Below are 27,770 nucleotides of genomic sequence, written 5' to 3'. Positions count from 1 at the left end.
TATTTTCTATTGGTTGAATTTCGACCACTGGCGACTGTAGTTTATTTAAATATGCAATTTCCAGGTTTCCGCAAAATGGGTGTAAACTAAGGAGGTTTCTATGTGCAAGTGAAGTGTTTTGGAAGAACACTTTTTAAAATTAAAAAAAAAAAGTGTAAGGCAATTTTTGCCTGAAATTAATAACGTGCATGTTTATGAAAAATAATGTAGATTGGAAATAAACTTCTTACACAAAATAAGTGTCTCGCAAATGTTTTCAAAACCATAAAAATACTATTTACATATGTTTCGAACGTTCTTCAAGAAATCTATAAAAAGGATTTTTCTCAGCAGATATAGCAGTTATAATTAGGTATATATCAAAAAAGCATTGCCAAACTCACAGCACTTGGTAGCGAATATAACTGAAGTTACGCCAACGCTATTAACGAGTTCAGCAAAAGATGGAGCTGAACATTTTGAAAATTATTCTTTGTAATTTTTGAAACGAAAACAAACAAAGCACACATACAAAAGCACCATCAGCAAAACACTTTCAAGCGATGTCAACACTGAGCGCACAACAACAGCAACTCCGCTGCAGGGACAGTTTAATAGTACACAGCTTCTAGGCTAGTCAGCTTTCGAACGCCTGTGGCAACCGCCGTTATTTATAACATACTGAAGTGCTACAACAATAAGAATTAATAGTATTCGTTAATACACCGCCTGGGTGTGATAAATTTTAAGAAAAAATGAGTTGTTGCGCCGTGAGCCATCAATAACAGCTGACAGCTGAGCTGGTGATTGTGTGCTCGAAAATTGCAATAACAACAATGCAATTTGTGCAAGTGCTCGCGGGCGAGTTACAAAAAAATTTCACATGTGCTAACATAACGGAATAACAACATTTTAACAACGACCGGACTGTTAAGCGTGTCGGCAGCGCTCATGCGTTGTTTGCACAACAGGGAGGGCCTTAACATGAAGTTGAGCCATTTCAGAATTTTAAGTTGTGTAGTATAAAGGCAAAGTTACAAGTTCATCGCATGCAGTAGAATCGAATGACTGTTGACCGGACTTTGTAGTGATATGATGTAACCAAGTCCTATTTATTGTCAAATTTTGACCCAAAAGCTGATTTTATTATGAGCTGATTTTAGTCTTTGGACTGAAGCTTTCGCATACGCCAATATTCCGTGTCTTTGATATCATCTCGTTACTAACAAATATGTAATTACTGAGCTGCTTATACCACAAATACGTATATACATAAGCATATAAGGTATAAAGTAATTCAGACACATTGTTCGCATACACTGTATTGTGTTTCAAACGAATGAATATAAAGTCTTAAATCAATATCAAATAGCGATTATTATGTGTGTGGCGTATATTATATGCAAAATATAAATACAAAACATATAATAACAAGTAAGGAAGATCTAAGTTCGGGTGTAACCGAACATTATATACTGGCATGATATCATGTATTTTCGTATAGACCGATAGATATGTAGTATAAAGTCAACCGGAAGTTCGAAAATATGTATATTAGGTATTAAGGGAAGTATTAACCCGATTTTATCAATTTTGGCCACATGGGCACAAAAAATTTTCCAAAACTTCAATACTAGAACTCATAGACTAACCGATATGTTCAATAAAAATCAGACACATTTGGTGTCTGCGTCCTTGAAAAGTTTTAGTTCGGGTTCGACAATTTTTGGGCGTTAGATAAAATTTGAAGGCACTATTTGTGCAAAGTTTTACTCTTATAACTGCATTGATGTTTGATTCGTATACTGTAAAGTGAAAGAAAATTTAAAAGTGTGCAAAGGTCCGATAACGCCCATCTGCAATACCAAACCCCCTTGAGTGCCAGGGAATACATGTACCAAGCATCATCAAGATATCTCAATTTTTACTCAAGTTGTCGCTTGCACGGTTTTACTCTAGACACTATCTCAATTAGTTTTAGGTGATACAAACAACCGTTAGGTGAACAAAGCTATTATACTTTGTGCAACATGTTGCGAGAGTATAAAAATTCAGGATTATGGCCATTTACTGCCATATTTGCTTTTTAAATTTAAATTCTTTCATAAATATTTGATTCGAAAAAATATTTGCATAAGTCAAAGATACTTACATAAAATATTAAATATGTGGCATTGTGCTTTTTTTAATTGATTTATAATAATCAAATATTCCTACACAAGTAAATATAATTAAATTCGTAGTACTGTGATGCATGCTGTTAAACTGTCTATAATATAATATTAATTATAACCAGAACAGCGTTTATTAAGTTTGCCATGAAGTTTTTAACACCCAGAAGGAAAAGACTCGTCGGAGATCCTAAAAACAACGGTATAATCTTCAAATATATTGTTCCGATCGTACCATCCTGCTGAAGATAGTATAGCTGCGCTGCAGTTTGTAATTCAAGACTCAACGTAGGAAGGGTGCGTTTCACTCAAAAGTTATAAAACAAACGAGTATAATGGTGTAGGCGGTGCATATGCAACAGAGAGCAAAGTAAAACACAGCATCTGTAAAATGTTCAGAGCAGTTGGAGTGTGATGATTGGCGGAGAAACCAGGACTAGGCCACACACGCCCATTAGCAGGCAATAAATGCAAAATCATAAATCAATATATTGTAAATTAAAGATACTGACGATAAAAGGCGTATTTTATAGGTAAACCATGTGATCTTAGGTATTGTTGAATGCTAACAACAAAAATGAACAATAAAATCTGGTTTATGACGCAACGATTACAAACTATTCTCTTACCAAAGAATTTCAATAATATTAATGTTTAATTTTGGTTTGTATTTTATTGCTTATAGTTTTTAAATGGTGCAACTGTCCTCAGCGATACTGTACTCTTAGCGAAAATGACACAGATGTAAACAAGTACATTCCGTAAATGCATTTGTACAGACAATTTGAAGTGGAACAATGGAACTCAGAAGACAAAAGCGTTGAAGAATAAATTCCGAACAAAATTTATATAAAAAGAATTTGTAGAAAGCAATTACAGCGAAAAAATGAAGCGCTTAAATGGCAAAGTGGTGGAAATAATGGCATAAAAGCGAGACAATGCGTTGTAAATGCGTTGCAAATGAGTGGAATGTGGTGCATTATACTTGTATTTAGCAAGGGACTGTTGCCGCTGGGGACTACAATAACCATATTGTGCAACCGCAGCTGTAGCAAAGTACTACTGGAGTACGCACTCATGTCTATATATGCATCTGAGGGATAGCAGGAATATACACGTGCGTGTCCGCTGCACTAGTGTTAAAGGTGGACCAACTTGGATGTGAAAATAAAGTCGCCACACTTATTTAATTTAGTTGCTTGCAGCATTCCAACTATAAATGGATATACACACGATCCTTGGTAATATCTCTATAGTTATTCTCATTTACCAGCGGTGTTGTATTGAAAACCAAATATGTCAGTAAAAAATTATAGAAATAGAGATAACATCAGTTTCGCCGCGTTACTTCTTTGGCGTGCGTTTGGCAGTTTGGGCTTTTGCATGATACCGTTTACAACACTCGTATTTTATTGTTACCTGCACACGTGAAACTCTTCTCTGAGCATACAAGTTTTTACGCGAGCGCGTGATGCCTAAGTGCTTGAGTGGCCACCTGGGCGGGCATATTCACCGATTTGCCAGAAATTCACTCAAGCGCCCACCTATGCACCAAGCCATACATACATAAAATTTCATATTCATATTCATTTCCATTGTTCTTGCTGCAAACTGTATTCTCTACTTTGTATTTTATTATTCTATATGCGTACCTGCATTTACATTTAGCGAACAATGCAGCGTAAGTGAAATAGTTTTGAAATCTGGAGCACAAAATGTAAAAGAAGGTAAATGAAAAATGAAAAATGAAAAAGCTAAAGCGGAACGCAACTGTACGCAAATGAAATGTGAAAATGTGAAATTGCGAAATGAGTTGCCCAAACGTTATGCCATCATGCCACGGGCAACTTGCAACAGAGCTTATGCGTGTGCGGCGAGTGTGGAATGTAAGGGATGTCTGCTTCAAATGTGCCCCCGCTCCCCCAACCAAAAATCAAAACAATAAAATAAAGTTGACCTAAATAGCAGAAGCCCGTCTCTTACACACATGTGTGGAACTATGTATGTATGTGTGGGTGTGGCAAACATGCATGACGAGTTGCAGCACGATCGCGCATTAACTTAAAAACTTCAGCACTCACTATGCACTTGCAATATGCATTAGCATTTGTTCGCATGTTCATGAGTGTGATGTGGGTGTGTGCGTATGTGCGTTACATGTTGCAACTTAATATTTGGGTCACACCCTTTGTTACCTAGCAACATTATTTATCATCCCTTCCAACATTACTTGCTCCTCTCGAGCGAGCAGAATGACAGCCACATACCATAATAAGCCACAATGCTGGCGATACTTCAAACGGAAAAGAGCTCAATTTATTTTTAAAGTAAAAATGTGAAGGTTTGAGGAGAATGAAAAATTCACAAACATCGTAAGATTTTTTATGGTAAACCCAATGCCGAAGCATTACCAAGAAATGTATGCAAAAATTAATACACTTAACAATTCTTCCCTTAGGAATGTGACATTTATAATACCAAAGAGATCAAATCAAAAATGCAGGTGGAAGTTTAAAAACATAATAATAAGTTTCGACCGAAATACCGCACTTACGCGGCCTACTGTGTACGTCAAATCGAAAATGTTAAATGAAAATGTGATCTACGTCGTCTTGCTTTGCGGACAGATGGAAATGAGTGCCACGACTGAAAGTGTGTGCTTCGCATCTGATTGAACCAACGACACTCGATCGAGCTCAGCAACTTAATACTTGCTGGAGAGTAGCTGACCATACTGCAACTGACTTGACAATTGATTAAAAGAAGAACAGAACTGGCAAATCTATCATAGACCAGTTTATTACAATATGTCAAATCCTGGAGAAGACGACAGCCAACACATTTTTGTCGATTTCAAAGGCACTTTCGACAGCACTGACAGCAGATACCTATTCTACGTCGTGCATTCTTTTGGTATCCCTACGAAACTCTTACGGTTATGCAGAATGACGTTGAGCACAACTATTAACTCCACTAAATTCGGGACGGAGCTTTTCGATACCAGACGAGCTTTCAGACAGAGTGATTTTCTCTCGTGCCCCCTCTTCAATAGAATGAGCTGTGCAGTTGTTATTGACATCATAGACATTAACAACAAATCCGTCAGTGCTTTTCCAGCCTAGAAAGAGAAACGAAAGAACGCGTAAATGACGGCAAGACAAAGTGTCTGGGTGCCACACACAAATACTGCTATGGGAACTACGTCACTGTTGGTAGTTATAAATTTGAATAAGTGGAGGACTTAGTCTATCTTGGAACCAACACAAATACCATCGACAATCTAAGCCTGAAGATCAAGCGCAGAATAACTTTGGCCAACAGGTGCCATAACGAACTGAAATGAGGAAGCACTTGGAGCATTCGAGAGAACTGCCGTCGTCGTGAGCGATGAGCACAAAGGATAGAGGTAACTGGCGAAGTTTTGTGCTGCAGTGTTAAGCAGCAAGAAGAAATAAAATGAGTATACTTGGTCTAGCTCTGGTATGTGTAGAACCACTTTAAAAAACAAAAACGTTTTAATGGGATGTCTGCCAAGATAGATCAGATCGACTTTCGTTGAAAATATTGGTGAAAATATTTTGCACCGAAGAAGGTAAGAATAACTTGACTGAAACTAATAACACTTTTATATTAGTTGACAAAACGAACGTTATTGTGTTTAAGGGAGTCCTTTTTTACAAACTCTCACATCTTACGTATAACAATGTGTTACCAAAAAGTGCTCTCAAACCAGTTGAGTTGTGGCCACCTGAAGTTATGCTACCGAAAATCCATTAAAACTTCACCACATAGTTTTTCATGTAGAACCAGAAGAAGAAACAGAAAACTACTTAATGTAGTTGGCAAACCGCAATGGCAGACAACGCGTGAATGCGTTCTCTGGTGTGTGCCAAATAAATGTCAGGCACACATACACAAACACGCAAACAAAGCATTGAAGTGCGGGGGTATACTTTCAAGGTGATGTTGTGTGTGCGTGTAAACATATGCAAATAAAAAACGCAAAATATAATGTACATAGTCATGTAAGTGTTTGTTAGACAAATGCTCATGCGCATGCCATACGAGGTGGAGCGAAGCAAAAAATTTACCAAACCAGCAAAGTACTTCGTAGACAAAGTGCAGAAGTGTGGAAAGAATGAACAAAAGTACACGTAAGTGGTCGTATCAAGAGTGTGGGCGGGCCGGAAAGCTGCTAAACAGCACTCTGCGAAATTATTGTAAGCGCCAAAGTTTTTCTAGTTGTCAGAGATCTTGGAAAATAGTTACTGTTGGCTTTTGCTTAACAGAATAACTTTTGTAGACAAGCGAGTATACACATTAAACACACAAAGTGATCATGTGTGGGAAGCGAAAACAAATGCAGCTCGTGTGGAAATTTAGAATTAAACTACAAGTATTCTAGTGTAGCTCTTTTGCCGTATGCGCCGCTATTGAACCATTATAGGTTATAGTTGCCATACAAACTGATCGATCAAAATCAAGACCTGAATTCGATAATAATGAAGGCACTGCTAAAATCTCCGAACATATTGCTCAGATCGGACAACGATAGCATATAGCTGTCATACAAATTGATCGATCAAATCCAAGATACAACTACATTTCTTTTTATATAAGAAATACAGCTGTGAAGTGTATTATAGTCTCGGTGTAGCCGAAGTTAACGCTTTTTCTCGTCTGCATAATGTTTTGGTTGTTGCGACAACTTATTATATTTGAAAATCGCTGAGTATAGCGACAGAGTACACAAGCGTTAAATCTGGGTAAGTCATGTAGTCGTATTTCCTAAGTCGCAACTGCAGTAACCTAAACACACACGCAAATATTTATATATATATTTATAAGCAAATTTACTCTCATACTCCTAATACTCTCCTTGAAGTGTTTTAGTTCAGCGAGCAACTCCAACTATACCTCAGAATATTTCCATAAGACCATAACGTATACGTGTGCACTCACAAATATGCAGATACACGTATAGATGTACAAATGCACTTAGCTGGAGTTTGTGTTGCAGGTCCCTTGCATTATGCCACTAGAGCTAATAACCTAAGTAAACATATGAGTGCGTGTGCATTCGTATGTTTGTGTGTGTTACATATGCTTTTTCATATTTTTTGGGTTAAAAGTTTTATGAACAACTTTCACTAAAAGGAGTCCTCACTCCTTCGATGCAGACACACACACACACACACACACATATCTACAAGCAAACTCTTTGCTAAACCTTACCCTTTTTCCTCTGACCTGCTCTAGCAACATTCTGATATTTGTGTGTGGGTGTGTGTGTGTGTGTGTTGTTTGTGTCTATTGCATTTAGCTCGGTATTTACTTAAACTCATTGCAAATTAAGTTAGCTACCAATTTACTGCTTGCAGCATTCAGTTGGCACTAAGTGTTACACAGGAAACAGCTCTCGTATGGCAGTGGACTGCAGTCAGGTCATAGGGAAAGCTTCCACCTTTATTTCTAAAAAAATTCAAAGTGATAAGAAGGGAAAATTCAATTAATAGTTATTCCATTAAAAGTTAAGTATTTTTTGCTTTCTCAAAAAAAGGTTGTAACTGCTCCAGTGGCCATTTATTATATTATCATTGCACTGTGCTACAAACGGACCACTCTTTATGTAAACGAAAAAAAAAAAAAAAAAAATCTGAGCATATTTCACAGTAAGTTTCATACATTTATACAATATTTCTTTTTTGTATGTTGTGAATTTTCTTTTAAGAGTTTTGATTCTTGATTTACGAATTTTGATTTGATGATTTGAATTTGAAAAGTTAGTTTCACTTACTAAAAGTTTGTGCAATACACACACACACAAACATGTTCATCTAAGAAAGGGGGTTTCGTTTCTCTTTGCTATTTTTGCTTCTAAAGCTCAAATAATTTTTTGCAGCAACTAAAAGGCTCTTTTCATTCGTTTTACGATTTCGCACTATTCGCTCTTCACGCAAGCTTCCATGGAAATATCAATCATACGGAACTGAACTCATACGCACACAGAGATCCATCTCACAGCAAACAAAATGTATAAAAAACACATATATAAAAAAACAATCATGTGAGTATTTGCTTGTATAATCAAAATATAAAAGTACAAAAATGCGTGTTCACCATATCAATTCAATTCCGTGCAATCCAATTCAATCCAAATGAATTTAATTCAAACCAACTCAATTCAATCTCACTCAGTTCCATTGAAATCATTCGACACGATTTTTAGCGTTATTTTTCTATGCGCTCCCGCAGCATTGATTTTGTATTTGTTCTTGCTTATTTTATATAGACATATATACATTAGGGTGTCCGTTATTTCCCAAGATGATTTTTTTAAACATCCCCCTGAAGTTTCAGTATTAAAAAAGGATTCAACCTAAACAAGCTCTTAATTTTCATTTTAAACCGTCCCTAAATCACTTTTCCGAGCAAATAATCCTATAACTCAAAAATTTGATCTCAACGCGAAATAATCCACTCTACAGTAAGTATCTTAATAATTGTTTTCATAAAATTTCCTCAATTCCTTTAAAAGTTATACGCTGCTAAAGTTATGATTTATAAATTCTGTATTGCTCATACGTCATGGTGTATTGTTAGAATACACTTCACTAATACTAACAGCGTATAACTTTTAAAGAACTGATTTTATGTTAATAATCATACCGACATTTTTTGTGGAGCTGAAAATTTTGCATTAAAATATATATTTTTCGAAGTTGTAGGTTTACTTGCTTTATGCAAAGTATCGGAACATCTCATGTTGTGGGTGTTTTATGTACCGTTAAAAATGAAAATAAAGAGCTTGTTTGCGTTGGAACCTTTTTTTGGGAAGAAACTAAAACTAAAGAGGGCGTTTGCGAAAAAAATTAACTTGGTAAATAACGGACACCTTAATATACACATACATAGATAGAGCCGGGTTTGTGCAACATGATTTTCCACATATGTTTGTTTGCGCAATTTCATTTAAATATTTTCTATACGCGCATGAAAATTGCAAAATGAGTATGTTGAAAGTGGTGAACATGTGGTGGAAATGTAGTGAGTTGAAAGCAGAGTAAAAAGAGTTGTATGGCCTATGCCAATCAAAAATGTGATTTCTACTATACCAGCGGTGGCTTTGCGGTTATGCACACACGCTGTTTACACTTGTAGTTATTGCTTATTTGTTGTCTTACTCTTGTTGTTGTGCTGATTGTTGGGCTGTTTGGTGCTTGCACAATCTCAGGCGCCGCAAGTAAATGAATTGAAATGAATGATTTGAAAATTGATTGATTAGAAAAGTGTGCACTTGCTGGCGTTGCTCCCTATCCTGCCACTAATGCCACTTCGTTGTATGTGCATGAGTGGCCACCCAACTGTTGCGCGCAGTTGAGGTGAAGAGCTCTTATGTACGATGCCTAGAAGAGTGACTGCGTGCCGTTGAATCTTTTCTTATCTTTTGGGGAGAGAGCACCGTAAGTATTTATGTATGCATCATCACGATGTCGATGTAGGTCTTCTTGCGCCTAAATGTAGTTATCAAGCCCGTTTTAATATTTCATATAAATAAAAATAATTTTTTAATATAAAGAAGCCACTTGCATTAAAAATAAATATTTAGGAGCAATGGTGATTGCTTTCACTATTGCTGGCTAATAAATAAAATTGATAATATGCTTTACGCCTAAATGTAGGCAATGGTCTAATTTTTTGTGATTGGATGCGTATAATGTTGCTACATTTAAGGTTTTTTTGCGGTTAACGCGTCCACCCAAGCACGTTACAAGATGACCGTTTATAATTTCAGTATTCAATAATGTCTTTCCGTTACAAAAATGCCTAGCGCAGACAGGCGCATATGATATTTGACTTATAAGCACAACTTTGCTCTGACTTTGCTAAAATTTAGTTTCTCGCTAATCCTATAACATATACGAGTATTATATAATTTTTTAACGATGTATGTAACACCCAGAAGTCAAAGCTTAGTAATGAATATATTTATATTAATGATCAGAATGACCGGCTGAGTCGATTCAGCTGTGTACGCTTGTTTGCTTATACGCGAACTAATTCCTCAGTTTTAGAGAACGTGATATGAGTTATTTCACATGTCCTATTCTCTTTAAGAAGCTGCTCATTTGTCAAAATATAGTTTATAGCTGTCACACAAACTGATCGTTCAAAAATCAAGTAATTGAAGAAAAACTGTTTTATTTATTTAAGATATCTTCACGAAATTTGGCATGAATTATTGCACAAAGCAACGCTATAATCAGAAAATAAATGGTTTGGATTGGACTTCAATAATTGTAGCAATTAAATTAAGTTGTATGGAAGACTTTTGTCCAAGACAGCGCTGTAATTTCTTACCGGTCAAACTCGAGATAAATATATTTATATACTCTTTTATGCTATAGGAAATGCACCTGTGAAGGAATTTATAGCTCGTTGAGTATTGGCTTTGCAAATTGATTAGTTGTCTGAACTCTGGAGTGAGCATAATTTTGCGCAGCTGCTTTTGTTGTTAATGTTACATTGTTGTCGAATGTGTTTGTTAACATAAAAACAAGACACTTAGCTGCACATAGTAACTAACAGTTAGCAACAATAAAAGCAGCAACTGAAAGCGAGGCGTCTGCCAAACAGCACAGGGAAAGCACCGAAGGCAGCAAAAAAAAAAGGCGTAAACACCCAAACGCAGCAGTAAAAAGTCACTTACATAACATATACATATGTATATGTCAATATGCAAATATATTTCCATGTATGTGTAAGTGTGAATAAACGAGCTTTCTGCCTGACACTCAGTTTTTCTCCGCCATTGCTACTTACGTGTAGGGCGTATGTATTTATGACACACTTATGTGTGTGTGGAAGTCTCAGCAAATATCCGGTACTTTTTAATATTGAATAAATACTCACACCTAAACACAGACGTCAACTTTAAAGTAAATACGCCAACTGACATGTATTTATGTGTGTAAGTGCCTCTCGCTGTCAGTATGAAAACAACAAATGGCAATGCACAACAGCAAATGCTTTACATTTACATTTGCATGTATGGTATGTGTCGCCTGTGTGTGCCCAGTCGAACTAGAAAGGACGCACACATGTGGTTAACAACTACTCGTGCTCGACATGAGGTGATGTATACACACTTACACAAATACTCACACACAAATGCCTTCGTTTTATGATTTTGTATTGTTGCGCTACGGCTGGAATCGCTTTTCATCCGAATGAAGCAAGAGGTCATAAAGCATTCTTGTTTTCTTGTTTATCGACAGCGCATAAAGCATGCCGTTTTAGGAGGCAAAGGGAGAAGGGAGCTTGTTGGTTCGCCTCATATGCCACTCTGTATGTTTGTGCCATGTTTTCGCTGCTATTTGATTGCCGAAACGGCACATAAAAAATGGCTTGTTGTTGCTGTTGTAACTATTAAACCGAATACTGGTTAAAAATCAACCAAGTGTGTTTCCAGAAGTTGAGGTCGGCGTATTACTGCTGAAGGCTAACTTATGATGTGGAATTTAGGGCCCGTATGTCTGTTGCACACAATGCTAAATGTGGCTGTTTTTGCATGTGATTTGGGCTTGCTTTCATTTTGCACTTAAATCTGCTTTACTGCATGCTAATTTGGAGCCAAGATGATTAAGGGGAAGTCAATTCAAATGCGTCGAGCACGAGAGGACCCTGAACATATGTACTTGTATTTTATATAGGATGAAATGTAGGAGATAAGAAAAGTAAAATAAAATATTAGTTTGCAGTAGATGCTGTGCTTTGGATGGAATATTAACCTATATAGATTCTTAAAACTCAACGTAGCATCTTTAAATTCTTACCACTGGTGAGGAAAATCAAAGACTATTATCAAGAGTTTTTGAAATTTAACTCATCTAACGAAATGTATGTGTATATTGTATAGTCTCGCCATTGTCGAGGCTAAAAAAGTGAACACCAATATTTGACCAGCATTTAGCGAATGGAAGACCTAAAACTATTAGTGGAAACATTTTCAGAATCCGCATGAGTCCAAGAGCATCTCATCTCAGCGGCATCTCAGTTGTAGAATGCTGTTACACTTTTCTAGATCGGGATGTACTCGATGAAATTAATTAATGTTAATTTATAGTTAATGTAAAGTTAATGGACTCATTAGCGCGAGTTAAAAATGCCTATTTTGAAATAGAAACCAACCTATGAAGTTTCAGTTTTTGCGCTAAAAAAATGATCCCACATAAAGAAGCCCTTTGTTTTCAATTTTAACCCTGCCTAAAAAATTTTTATTTCCCTATGTACAATATATAACAAAGGAGTTTTTGATATTTTGACTTAAACAAGTAAGCCCACAAATTTGAAAAAAAAACATAATGCGAAATTTTGCGCTCTACAAAAGAGTTATACATCAAATATATTGAGCATTCAACAATTGCCTTATAAATTCTTTGTTGCTCATACCACATGGTGTACTGCATGGAATCAATACATTTAATACACAATTTTAAGTGCGTCTAACTTTTTAAGTAATGGCTTATATATTATGGAAAAATTATTATTTACTTTTCTGGTAGAGCGAAATATTTTGTATTAAAATAATATATTTGCAAAGTTGTAGGTTTATTTGTTTTGGAGATAAAAAATTTAATGCAAAAGAACAAAAAATCTCAGTAAAGACGTATCGGAATTTAAAATTATTTAGCTGCGGTTCGTTAAATGGCTTGAAAATAAAGAGCTCGGTAGGCGTCAGCTAAAATCAGCTTGAGTAATAATGGACAAACCAAATATAAATATGTATGTATGTAAGATTTTTAAGAAAACACAATTAGTTCAATTTAAAACACCACCAATGAGATGATGAAATTCTTTTGAGGATGCAACAGACTATTTTTAAATCTTACTTGTGACAAATGGCAATTAATTTCTGATTTCAATAGAATATATTATTGTAAATATTTATTCACATTCTTATATATATAGCACATATTAACTAGTTACATAAAAATTATATGTACACCATATTACAAACCATATTACACACTTGTTACGCCACTATGAACATGGGTTATAAGAAAACCTCAAACAAAATACTTGATTTTACGCATTTAAGGCCGCCTCTCGAGCCTATTAAACTCGCCACACGCACTCGCATGTTCTTAACTGCCACTTGGGGCATAAGCACGAGTGCCGTTTTTGTATGTTCAGCGCGTTTATTGGAGCATTTGCTGCTTTGGCAACATTTGGCTTTAACTGCTCACTCAAGAAGAGGCGAGAAGAAGAGGCACGTGCAACCGGATTTCTGTAGCGCTATTTATTTATTTTTGACTTTCCACCAGCAAATACACTCACATAAGCGACAACGCACATATCACATAACGCAATCGATAGCGACGCAACACATTCGTTTGCCTTCGAACTGGCTGCAACGAGACTTCCTGTCGCATTTCCTGCGCACTTGCCATTTGACTGACTGACTATTAGACCGTTAAAGCAAGTGATTTTAATAGCGCACATTACACACACACATATCCGGTTGCCAACGTTTTTATAAATAAAAATGTCTAAGTTCGACGAAATATTAAAAATTCCACTCATGCTTGGTGCTGCATTTTACTCGCGCCGCGCATGTGCCTGGGAATTGTGTTCACATTTATGAGACGTCCCAGCTTGGTCATGAATTTCAAAAACTTTACAATTCGTTTCGAGGGTATTGGCGATTTTCCACACATGTTGGTGTCTATCGTGTTTTGCATTCCAAAAATTGCTTATACAGCGAATTTACATGTATTTGAACATTTTTAGTTGATTCGGGAAATAGTTTAAAAGATATGAGTGTAAGTATTTGTAAGAACTTTTAACTTAGTGTAATCGTCTCCCAACATTTAAAACTGATTTTTTGTAATGTTGTTCTCGGAGTCTGTTAGGAAAATTTCTCCGCTTCGGTTGAACTGAATGACTTAAAATTTTCACATGATTTCTGAGATGTATTAGTCGGGTTATGATCGGAGAAATAATATTGTGGTAATAATTTCGTTTTTTAAACCACTCTGAAGTACGAACGTTTTACAAAAATCGACTGTTTTAACTAAATGCTATAAATGCAACTATTTTTTTTTTTTGTAATTTAAAACAGTGCATCTTCTGAGGAGTTCACAAAAACACGCGTTTATTCTGACTTGTAAGTGGATATAACACTTAAAAGCAATATATTTTCCATATACTTCAATACTGTTCCATTAATAATTTGACTTTCACAATCTTCAGACAGAATTCTAATTCATTGCTTGAGTTTTTCGTCAGCTCTACTTACAACAAAAACAACAAATGCAGCTGAATGCAACCTTTCAGCGCTCTTAACAACTATTTGTCTATTCTCTTCCATGGAAAAGGCCTTTGTGTTCATGTGTGTTCGATTGTAACTCAATTTGATGCTACTTATCGTCCACGCAGTATTATTTCAGTTGTGGAATTTGCTTTCAATTTATTTGCCGCAATTTCCAAACAGACAAGTTTTTTTTCCCCAAATGTTTACATTTTCTCCCGCTTGGGCCACTCGCGGCGTCTATGGCGGGCACTTTTTGTGCATTCTCATTTGGCTTTTGAGCATAATGAGCAGCCATATTTATTTAGCCATATTGCGAAATTGTTGTGGTAATTGATTGAATTCCAATTTGACTGCGCTGCTGACTCGACGAGTTTTAACATATTCCACCGCAGTTGTGGTTCGACAAGAACGTGGCTGCCATCACAAGGGTATTACAAATTTTTTTGGCATTAAGTCAAATGAAAGCTGAGTTGAAAATAAAACTGTCATGTGGATATTGAAGGCATGCAGACTCGTTCATTCAAAATGGGAGTTAAGTAGTGAGCGGCAGCACACAAATCGCAGACAAACCATAAGTGCATTGACAAAATGCATGAAAATTATTGAGTTTGTGTTTTATCCAAAGTTTTATCCAGAGAATCAAAGCCAGAATGTTATTACCTAAGTATTTAAAATAGCTTTATTATTGCTTACAAATTTTTAAAATAAATCTAAATTGCAAAATACCGTAATATAAAATAGCGTCACATCATTGTAATAATGATATGAAGAAGCGTTCTTACACAGTGAACGCTTGAAAAGCAGATTTTTATAGATGTCTAATAATTGGTATTGTCGCAAAAATATTTTATACGCCTCAATTAAATAGTCTCAAAAAGTCAAGAACCACCTTTTAAGCATTTTCATTGCATTTCACCCTCATTTCGTTAATTGCAAAAGAGACCAGATAAAGTCAAAATGCGAGTGAGAATGAGGAACAACTTCCCGAAATTAATTACCCTCTTTGTCGAAAAATTTTACTTAAAGCTTCAAAGAGAGAGTTTGCATTTTTTATAGAGAAAAAGAAGAGTGCTGGTTCACATTGCAAAAATAACGGCTAAAGACGATTGCCACGCTAATTAAGTTGCTTCGATTCCCAGAGTTTTGCGCAATGCCTTTTACTTTTATACATTTTTGCAAAAGAGAAAAGTGAATCGAATAAAATTTTATTTTTTATGACTGCATTCTAGTTAGAAAAATTATTTGCAATAGCTATTTACCTAATTTAGTGGGTATACGCTGATCGATAAGTCTGAAAATAGAGAAGCGGGGAGCCAAAATTTGGTTATTTACAAGCAAAATTTCGACCAAAATCTAAAGAAAAGCCCAAAAAGCGCACGCAAAACCCCGATTGGCATCAAAAGCACTCAGACTGTGAAGGAGACACATACACTACAAACACACGCTTACAACCCGGCCAAATATAAAAGCAATTTGGAAACTGGCGAAAAAGGGGCGCCACTACTCGTAAATTGCTTGACAGCGCCAAAACGAACCGACAAAAAGCGCTTAACACGGAAATGCCGAAATGCTGGGCGTCGCAGTACCGCAAGTAAATTGAAGCAAACCGTGCGAATGCCGGAACTTTATTGGCACAAAATCGCGCATGGGATGAGGGAAGCACATAAAGTAAATCGATAAAATTGTAGCAATAGAGAAATATATGAGCATGAAGATATTGCCAAAGTAATCGATGAACAAGCGGTATGGCGTACGAGCTAGACGGCGCTCTTCATGTTTTTAGACGAAAAATAACTGTGAGAATGATATATGAAAATCTTTTGGTTGGTTGTATAAACGCCACAAGGTATGGCAGCAAAACGAGCGAAAGACTTATTTATAGTGCGTGTGTATGTGTGTGAGCCTGCTTATGTTGCAGGAACTTTGTGTTGTAGCAGCAATCAAGAAATGCCATATAATGGGGTGAAACATATTGAATGGAGCGGTTCATATTTACAGGAGTCGTCTGTCTAGTATCACATATTTTGAGATATCGATCTGAAATTTCGCAGACGTCTTCATTTACCTAAGAAGCTGCTCATTTGTTGGAATCAGCGATATCGAATCACATCAGCATAAGCTGCCATATAAACTGAACTATCAAAATCAAGTTTTTATATGTGAAAGATAACCTTCTTTTCTTGCTTTGACTTTCTACCGACACTTTTAATAGTTTAAGTATTCTATTTGTTTTCATCATTTCATTTTCGGTTTCAGAAATTCGAGAGAAATTAGCTGGAAATATAATGCAACATAAATGATTAAATCACTCGCTCGAAATAGAAATTCCCGTTAGTTGTTAGTTGTGGTTAAATATACATGCCTGTATTGTATTACGGCTTCCGCTGACCACCAATATATAACTACACTCTGTGCAACCATACCACAAGCAGCAATATTACCACATAACCTAATTCTCTGAAGAAGCTGCACACAAAGCTATTTTAATTTTGTTAGTTTTGTTTTTCTATTTTTCGAGCAACAAATAGTTTCCTCTTTCATTCAGAAGTTCATCTTTTGCCCTTTTTTTTTGTTGCTAATGTACACGAATTGGCTTTCGGCTAGTAGTTTGGCTTAAAACTCATTCGAAAGTAAATTCAAATAAAAAGATTTTTGTGCTGTGCTCCCGTTTTAGCCAATTCTTATTTCAATCATTTTTGCTCATCCGACATTCCCTTAGTTCTTTTTGTTTACAGGCACTTCGCTCGCTTTTTTGCACAGTTCAGTACTCTTCATAATCCTACCGAACTTTGGCCTATTTAATCGCAGCTCAAAGTTAGCCAGGTCAGTGGATATTCAACTGGCAAGTGTATACAAATGCACACAACACGTACTAAAGCGAGTATATACAATTATTTGCCGTATTTAGCTTACTATGCTGAGCATCAGTGAGCGCTGCGCTTAATCAACAAGACTAGATAACATTTTGTTTTGAGACGAGTTCTGCATATTTGTACGCAATAAAATGAGAAGTGGTTGAGTGTAAGCCCTATTTTGCACTACAACGCAAAAGCGGTAAAGAAGCTTGCGTAAACGACCGTATTAGGCTATAGTCACGCCTACAAAATGCCTTTATTCAAAATCAGCAAAGTGCGTTAATGCATAAAATTTAGTTAAAAAAGTCAGGGAGTTAAATTTTTACAAAAGATAATATTACCGAAATAGCTACAGCTTATTCCAAGTTTCCAGACTATGAAGCTGGCCACGACATTTAGATTCGCTCAGATTATTTTACTTCGCTTTTTAATTAAGATTGGTTTTCGATAACTAATTTCTTTCAAAAATGTTCGAGTTCTCTCGTAGTCTTTCACACAATTATAATTTTAAAACTTAGCCTTACAAAGCTCATAAATCGCCCAAACCCGCTTCTTCTCTAAATTATTTGGTAAGTTAGTTGCCGAACCGGGAAAACCTAAACGGGATAATGCTAGGAAGTACCAACATGACCCGATTGTATGACTTCGAGATACTCAGAATAAATTCTGCACTTTAAGAGCACTTTTTTTCACTAATACAAGTGTTGATTATAAGCCTTGGTGGGCAGTAAGTACTACTGTTACAGGAAATATTATTGAAAATGAAATATCAAATGCTGCCGTCAAAATGTGATATGTGATTAATTTTTTCAGCATTGAACGCAGTGAAATAGAAATTTTAAAATTTGTAAGCAAGTCAAGCTTGATGAATTTGTAATAAAATTGTGTAATTGTTCGAAGAAATATTATTAGTTAATCACAAAATGTATCAAAAGAAAAACTTTCGATTTTGCGCCGCCGTTACCGAAGCTTTTAGCATTACCAGAAATATTTGAAGTGATTCATGGTAATTTATTTTTTTTTTCATTTGAGAGAAACTAAAACAATTCTTCAATTTTTTTTAAGAAAAATTTTGGTGGCAATATGTTATTGAATTATATGAATTATACTTTCCTCAAATAATCACAATAACACTTGTCAAGTGCAAGCGCAATTCTCACCACCTGTGTGCCTTATATACGCCACCACTTTAATAGAAAGTTCGTTCTAACGTAATTGCTGCTTAAAATGTCAATGCAAAGTAAGGTTCATTTTATTGCGTCTATATAGCAGTCATGATTGAATTGTTCAATGTAGTAACTTCAGGACAGTCTGGTGCCACTTGACTTTTCGACTAAATTGAGTGCTTTGCCAATCACCTATTTATTCATTTTATGGACTCACTTGAAATTATTTCGATACCATAATCAAAAAGCAGCAATGTTGTTAGAGAGAGAAGCTCCGTTATGTACGTAGTATAGTATTTCCCCTCGACACACGCACCCCTTACATGCTTGGGAAATTGTAGTGGAGAGGAGTTTCATGAACCTTTTTCGCCCACTTAATAGTTTCTTACCATTAAGTTTGATGGGGAGACGTTTAACAGTCCACATTTCTGACGGCGTCATTTCTCCGGTCGGTCAACACTCCAGTTGTTTTTGCTTGCGAGGCATGTGTTTGCGCCTGTATTAAGTTAAGTGTTGTATTTGTATTGATTTTATTTTTCTTTGTTGTGTACCTGTGTCCGTTCTCACTTTAACTTAAGGAATTAACTTTTGCTTGCTCATTTACTTAGTGTTTATAGATGCGGCCAGGTGGATTTGCACCCTTACTGCCGCAAAACTGTTATTTGTCGTCCTTGACTTTGGCTTTAATTCTCTGCACGGCAAGGCAGGAAAAACACCACAGTTACCTAATGCAGATGGCTGTAAGAACAATGCTGGGCTGTAGACAGGCGGAAGTGCTGAAGTTTTGAAGTTCCAATAGCCAAGCAGAAATGTGAAGATAACATATTTTTGGAAGAAACCTTCGAATTTTATTTTACCAAAATAAACAAAATTTGTAGTTTGCAATTTCGTGATTAATAAGTAAGTTACTCTTAAGTAAGTTAAAGCTTTAATTCGAATATTGATATGTCTACAGGAAAAACCTCGTGAACGCTTCGGAGAACCACCATAAGTCCATGGAAACTAATAAATGTAATTTGCTGAAGGTACTGACGGTCATTTCAGCCGGGGATTACAAGTGTATGGATTTGATATTGGTTTGCATGCATGTATATTATAAAACCGGGTCCGGATCATGTTTGATCAAAGAGTATGAGTTTGTTCGCTCGAGAGCGCACTCTCTAAGGGTTGTTATGAGTATCTCTTTTTGCCTACTCACAAACGTATCGCTTGGCTTCGTTTGACAAACCATTTCAGTTAACTTACCTCAATTGTTGATTCGCCGGCTTTGTGCCTCCTACTCTGCGGTCTTGTTAGTAGTTTTTGCTTTATTTTCTTTTGTGTAAGTTTGTAGCCTGACAACTTTTGTTGCTTTTGCTCTGATCTCTATTGTTAATAACATTTTCTTTATATTCGAAGACATGCACTTTCTCACATAGTTTGTTTTGCTTTCTATTATTTAAACAGCTTTCTTTCCATTTTTTGATTTCACATATATTTATATTTTCCTGCAAATAGTCACACATATGAGCGCACTTTGTATTATACCCGCTTAACGGTTTAGTTCGCTCCACTCAATGCTACGCTCCAGTTAGCGTTGCAAATGTATTTGATTCACTTTGCTTTGGTCAGCTACTTTCTGTGCGAAATCAAGAGCTCGCGCTGCTGTAACTGAAGTTTAAATGTGTGCAAACTTTGCTTTATCATTTCTACACGCGGCTCACGTGCAACCCACTTATAATTTTCATTATTGTTTGCTTTGTGCTTTAGTTTCCACACTTGCCAAACATTCCTCCTGATTGCGTGTGTTTCGTTTGTGCTTGATCTTGTTGTTCTTGTTGCTGTGTTAACGCTTAGTTAGGTTTCAATTTGAGCGGCATTCAGCGCAGGCCCCAAGCCCCGCTACAACAAAGTTGCTTTACTTTTCCACAGTTCGATTTCAGAGGCTACGTAACAGCAAGTCTTTCGACCTCTTTTTGGTTTTGCTCGGCGACATCACTCATTTGCCACTTTGACTTTTGATTTATATAGACTTTTTGTTGCGTTTTGTTTTATTGCCGCCTTTGAAATGCGAGTATTCGTGCGTACTGAATTTCCACTTTTCCTCGTTTGTCGCAGCCCCTACTTGAGCTGTGAGTGTCTACGGTGCAGGCGTGTTTTTCTGGCACTTTTCACTTCTATTGATTTGTAACTTTATTTCGCTTCGATTTTTTATTGCGCGTATTGAACTCAAATTTTTGCACACACACACATTTTAAATTCCTGATCAATACAGCTATACTTCACTGCGCTAAAATCACCCTTCCTTTGTGGCACTGAGTGGGTTTACAGCCGCGGAATGTTCGGGTTGAAACCAAGGCGATTTTGACTTCTGCCTCGTTGGCTTTTAACTGGCACGTGTGTTTTAGCTTATTGGCACTTAAACGTTTTTGCGGTTAGATGCACACTTAGCATTATTATGGTTTTTTGTATTATTCTCTTTTACCCTAATCACAGTTATTTAATTGATAATCAATGTTTTTTTGAGCACTTTAAACTATTTTGTATTACATGCAGATAAATGTAGCGGTTAATTACACACTTTCGTGTGCGGGCGCTACTTCGGATTTCGAGCTGAAATAGTAAAGTTAATTAAAAATAATTACCCCCGTAAGTGTACTAAGTATATTTAAAACAAAGAGTCGGAATGTGAGAAAATTAGCCAGAAAGAGGTATATAAACGAAGACGTAAGTCATTTGTATTAAGCACAAGAGAAAAGCTTCTGTTTGAAATTTAGTTATATAAAATTGCGTTCCAACGCATTTGCCGTTGGAGAGCCTCAACATAATCCATTAATCTTAATTAAATATAATTTTAAGACTATGGCAGGAAGTCTGTAACCTATTATGCACTGTAAGACTTGACTTCGCTTCGGGGTTATTACAATTTTATTTTAAATTTGGTTATAAAAGCTGTCTGCTATATTTTTAATAAATGCGCCTTGTAGTATGCAATGATGTTGGAAATTTCGTTTAAGTTTCATACTAAATAAGACTGAGAAGACAAAATATTAAAAAAAAAAATTTTAGATAAAATTTTATTATTAATTTTAGATAAAGTTTTATTTTTAGATAAAATTATTTCATGATGAAATTTATCAAGTTGGTTAATGAGCATGAAAATGGAAGATTTCTGGCGCCCCTAACTGTAGGCTACATTTGTTAATGTTCAATTCAATATTGATTCATTGAAATTTTAAATGCATAAAGATGATTGAATAATTGAAACTATTATGAAACTAAATTTTTTCAAAATTGCGGCTTAGTTCGAAAATATTTTGTAGTCATATACAGTTTACTAGAATTAACTGCTATAAGTTCTAAGTTAACACCTATAAGTTATTTTTTATTATTAGCGACTTGTTCTCACAGAAATTTTTTTATCGAGTTTTAAAAAGAAAGTCGTAAAAATTTGTAAAGCAGCTAAATGTGGTTTCTTGGTTAAATTAATTTTTACTAACTTCCTTAAATTTTTTTTAAAACTGAAAGGATAAGATAGAATAGTAAGTTTTCATAAAGCGTTCAGTTTTTTTAATAAACCAGCTTTACACATGCATATTTCAAAGCTTTTTTGTTGTAGATAAGCTCCAACATAGTTCTATACGTACTCACGGCTTTCTAGCGCTGTAACCTCGTGACGTGCATATATATATATGTGTGTGTGTGTGTGTAGCATTTAAATTTCGCGTTTACAGCCAATTACATGCACCTTCACATGCAACTTAACATACATGTATATGCATTCATATTGACACAAGTATATACATACATATGTATATGCAGAAAGTCGGTTGATTTACACAAGCCAACTTCTGGTTTCTGTGAGCAAATATCTTGAGGCGAATTTGGGTCAACAGCGTTGAAACACGTTGGCAACTTTGCGCAAAATAAGTGTATGCCATGCATGTGTGTGTGCATAAGTTTGTTTAGTTAACTATGCTGTCAGACTTGATGCGCTTAAATATATTTTCGGAAAACAAATGGATTCTATTATGAAGCGTAAAATTATGCAACTGATATTTCATATTTTCACTTCTTTCAGCTCCCACATATTGTACATTTACGCTGAGAGACGTTTACGTGAATGCGCGTAGCCTGCTTCCTTTCTTTTGAGCTTATGCAAATTGTTAACACAAGCGCACATTTAATGTAGTATATTTTTTTGAGTTTTGCCAAGATCACGCGCCTGCAGATATGCAAAGGGAATGTTTTTTATGCAAATTTCTTATATTATTTGCGGCTATTAACATAATTCAGCAAATTATACACGACTTTATTGCCTGCATACACATTTGGTGGACTTTCGTTAGACCAGCCTCTAAACGCCTCTAAGTATTCTGTAATTACCGCGAACTATGTTGTCGCATGTTTGGCAGTTTGCAAATTTTGTTTCACATTTTCAAAATTTCAAACGGCAATTCCCATTTGATACACGCGATCGCGTCACAAATTCTAACTGACGTTCTAGCACGGCACATTTATGCGGCCGCTGCAACGTCATATACATAACGGTTGAGTAACTTGGTGTGCTTAGTTGCATGCCACAAAAGGGCTTATGCATAATGGAGGTGTGTTTTTCACACGCCCTTACTAGTACGCGTTGAAGGCGAAGGCAAAATGGAAAGCAATGGCAATGCACTCTAAATGGAGTACGCCGCGCCGCGCTGCGCGGCAACTGTGTAGTAGTGTGTGCCAACATTTTATGTAGGCTGCCAGGCTAAGTGCGTGGCTGGTGTACTTTGTGAGGTTGTGTATGGCGGTGTGTGTGTGTATGCCTTTGCTGATGAGAACGCGCTTTTAATTTATGCATGACCACAAGCAATGTTCGTTTGCTTTCATGTTGCTTGCTTTTGCTTTAAAAGCTACTCTGCTTCCCTGCCCGTGGCTGGCACGAGAGGGCGGCGAAGAAATCGGGCCAACGATCATAACGACGCTGGTGTAACTAATTTATGATGGAGTATGGGTTTCTCGCTTGCCTTGAGCAGCACAATAAGGATATACAAATGGGGTGATAAATTTATAACGAAAACAAATGTAATTTAGCAATTCTATTTTCGCATAGAGAAAATTTTTCAATTATGATACTTAAAATTCTAAGTTTATAATCACACTGCGGATTTCACTAGGACGCCCTTTCATTAAATATGACTAAGGTAATATTATTGAACTCTGTGATTTCTTTAATTTTAATTTAAACCTCTATAAATCAATGGAATTCTCGTTTAGTTCAAAATTTGATTTCTTTGTAGGTGATTGAACGAACTGCAATTTTATAGCACCTGTTGGCAACAGCATTAAGTGCCTCGAGTGACAACTAGGTAGGAAAGTAGGTTTCGATTTCCATCGGATCAAATTTAATCCCGACTGGTGGTAGCAGTGTTTTCAGGAATGAATACAAGTATTTGATCCCAACCAAGTGGCGTGCGAAAAATTGTATTATATAAAAATTGGCATGTGTGCGACAATAAAGATTTATATTAAATATTATACTTGAAAATGGTGCTTTTTTGTCTATCCGGGTCAAATTTGATCAGATATGTTATAGCGCCTACCAAAATTCAAGTACTGCTCAGACTAAGCAAGTGAAAAAAATGCATGACATGAATATAATTTTTGTTTATAAATATTTATAGCAAAGGGCTAAGAAAATGGTGACAGCGAATTATAGCACTTATGCGCCATAACAAACCTAAGAACCCACAACTGCAGCAAAATAAGGTTTAGAAGAATTCACCAAATTATTGCTCAAACGCATTTTTTTATGAAATAAGTATATTTTTTCAAATATGACCTAATTACTAACACTACACTAAACAACACTAAATTTTGGACCACATTTTCGTTCTAATTGGCCACCGGTACACAGTTTTAATACAAGTTAAAGACTATACAAACGAGGCACTCTTTAGTTGCCGGGTGTTATTTAACGGGTTTTCTCCTTTTTTCTTTCGAATGCTCATAAAATCCATCCAATCCAGTTCATAAGAAACAGTCAGGAGGAAGAATTGAACATTTTATGTTTCAATTCATAATTTTTTTAGACTTCAATTAATACACGACAAAGTAAGCAAAAGAGCAAATATGAAAAGCTAAAACGCTAAAGCGAGCTAGAATCAAACAATTTTGTTCTCAATTCGCCAACGCTTACGGCATGCAGGGCTGTATGAGCACGCAGGCATGTCAAGTGCTGATTGCCTACTTTAAGGCGCTAGCGGCACCCATTGCCAGCACAAACACATATACACAACACACGCGTAGCGCATACGTGTGCGTGCTTTAAGCCTGTCAGTCAGTCACTCAGTCGCCATCACTTCGCCGTTGCGTCAGTACTGCTCACACTGCCTTCCGCATGTCCATCCCAACGCTCTTCTCCTCACTTGTGTGTGTGTGTGTACACATTAGCAGCCAGTGGCGCACTCGCTTATCCTAATCCTTTGAAACTTTGCGTCAATCAGCAAAACAAAAAAACAAAAACAAAAAAAAACGCGACGTAAGCAGCTTGAGCTGCGCGGCTAACGTTTGCCTGCCAACAGGATTTATTCCGATTTCACTTGGCCGCTGCGGCAGCGTCGCCTATACCGTTTAAGTTGCCACTTGCTTGCCTTCAATCTACTTTATTTAATTCCACTTTGCCTTTTATTTGGCAAATTCTTTTATGCGCTCTTTTTACGCTACGTGTGCACATTTTTTGGTCTTAAAGCATGTTCTTATTATGCCGCATTAATGCCGTTGTGTCGCGATATGCCACAATACACACGCACAAATGCCCCTCATCGACTAAATTTATTTATGTCGTGGTAGCAATAATCTTGCTACAACGCAACTTGCAACTTGTTCACACATGCACACACGCACACACATTTGCGGTTATTTTCACGCCATTCATAGTAATTACAAATTAGTTGAAATATTTAAGAAAGTCGCTTATTTATATTTCTCGGACTGTGCGACAGCTGTTCGTTTTCAAACAACCGCTATTAATATATTCAATAGTCGCAACGTTACGGAAGGTAATCACCACTGGACGAATTCAGCTTTACACGCGCACTCGTTTTGCGGACGCGCAGACACACGAAAGGATTCCAAACGACTGAGGCTGCGAAGCGACAGCTGCTGCGGCATGGTCTATTCACATGTCGTACTGGAACACCGGTCGGGTAACGGTATTGGAGGGGGAAAATCGTTATTGCCGACATTGAACGAGTGCTGTTTGCGAAGTTTTGAGCGTGTGTGTGAGGAACGTTAACGCAGCTTGTGCACCGAAAGAGAGAGTGTAGCCTGCGGTCTAGTGAAAAGCGTTTGAGCTGACGGCGTATGCGACTGTGTATGTGTGTAGTGGATGTTGGAAGGCTAAATTCCAGTTGTAGTTGGCCAGGCTTGTAGCGGCTGAAATCGAGCGCAGAGAATAATATTTGGTGTTGAGAGTAGAAGTTGAGGTGTGGAATAAAATTATTTAAATATTTTTGTGCGGTGGATCATATGTGGAATGTGTTCCTTATATATATTAATTTTTATTAAAGCCCTGTAGTTGAGTGTCAACAGAAATATATTTGACTACAAGGAAGCTGTTATAAAAAGTACGAAATATCTCTCTGCAGACTATCAAAAAAAAAAAAAGTAAAAGTAAAAGTGAGTATGTGCGCAATAAGTCGTTATTGAAATAAAATTCTTATATTTGTCTACCGTCAGCGCGCAGACCTTATATTGTATGTTATGGGTAGCATTCGTGTGGAATACCGTCCACAAAAATTTCAATGTGTTCAAATGCCATCCACTAGGCGCGACAGCTGTTCGTGAGTGCGAGACGTTCACATTTCTCATATCCAATAATTTCTTCTGACGCTCGTTTGCTATGTTTGAGAGAGTCTTATGCTCTTCGTTTATACAAAGTTTTTGTCATTAGAATCGTATCACTGTGTTTTCGCCATCAACTTTGTTTGCTTCTACTGAATTCATCACTTACGTTCAAAGTCACATGTTGTTGCAGAGCACATATTGTGGAAGGTAATGGTCGCTAACTAGCATCGACACAATTTTCCCATACACAGTATATGTTCGTTTTATTTCTTTGTGTCTATTGGGTGTCATTGTGTTTATTTTGCTGCCAAAACGCCTGTTTTTGTTTAACATGTTTTCAGGCGTTTCTGCCTTCTCGTTTAGGTCATTGACGATTGCAAGTTTTGTGTCGTGTTATTGGTTTTTTGCGTTGGCTTAAATACGAATTTTTAATATATGTAAATGTCAGCATGACTGAAATGTGATTTGATTCATCCAGTATATTTATTTCCAAACTTGAGCTATTAATCCAGTATTTTAATTTCTAGACTTGGGTCATGAATCCAGAAATAATATGTGTGGACAATAATAATATTTGTAGTGTTGTATCTGCAGTTCTGTTGCTTAAGTGGCGAGTACTGAAACTGCTGCTTTATATCTTGTGTTTGTAATCCAGAGACTTGAGTCTGGGATTTGAAGTCTTGGTTATTGAGATTTTCGACGTTTGTCTTAATATTTGGCTTTTCTGCGCTTTGTTCTATGTTTTATAAACGCTCTGTTGTAATGCTGTTTAACTGTTTAACTCGCTTATCTTTTCTTGATTTGCTTATTTACGCGCGCGCACACACACATACACTCAAATACTTATCGTTCACACAAAGAGACGACAATCGCCTAAAATTATGCCTGTTTGTTATTCTACAATTTGCAGAGACATAAACAACAACAATGGCATGCTACATCGGCAAATCTGAGCATAGAACAACAACAAATTTGCACACATTATCACCAACATAAACACACATCAAGCAGGCGACAAATGAAAACAGCTATCCTTAGCAAGGCAAACGCACTCGAGGCACTCGCATGCGAAAGAGGTGAAGGCCGGAAATGTGAAAGGCATGCTCTAGAAATATATTCACATACATATAGGCACGCCGTCACAATTCTCAAACATACACAAACAAACATAAAGTTTATACGTACATAGATATATTTGTGGACAGAAATGCGTTTTTAATAGCTGGCATCGGGAGTTTAACAGTAAGCCACAAAAGCGATCCGTCAGCACGCATTTGAAGTATAACGAGATAAACGAAATTCACAAGCGCCACTGGCATTGTGTGACTAACACAACGAATTTACACAACGACATAGACGCATTATGGGTTTGAGAGCAGTACGTTGCGAGCGTAAATTCCTCTCTGCGTATTGTGGAGCGAACTTTCAGTAAATTGTCTCTGAGTAGCAGAGTCAGGAAACGGAGCGG

The 27,770-nt window shown here is 36.5% G+C and overlaps 1 protein-coding gene across 1 annotated transcript in view; it reads right to left on the bottom strand.

Annotated features, from left to right (window-relative positions):
• Nucleotides 1–21,073, bottom strand: part of Nlg4 (Neuroligin 4) — a 117,156-nt gene extending 96,083 nt beyond the window's left edge. The window contains exon 1 of the mRNA XM_036377282.2: nucleotides 19,733–21,073. The gene's annotated coding sequence lies outside the window, so the exon portion shown is untranslated. The remainder of the gene's footprint in view (nucleotides 1–19,732) is intronic.
• Between the last annotated feature and the right edge of the window lie 6,697 nt (nucleotides 21,074–27,770).

This window comes from Bactrocera oleae, chromosome 2, assembly GCF_042242935.1.
Source record: "Bactrocera oleae isolate idBacOlea1 chromosome 2, idBacOlea1, whole genome shotgun sequence".
Taxonomy (NCBI): Eukaryota; Metazoa; Arthropoda; class Insecta; order Diptera; family Tephritidae; genus Bactrocera; species Bactrocera oleae.
This window is presented reverse-complemented; position numbering and strand designations above follow the sequence as displayed.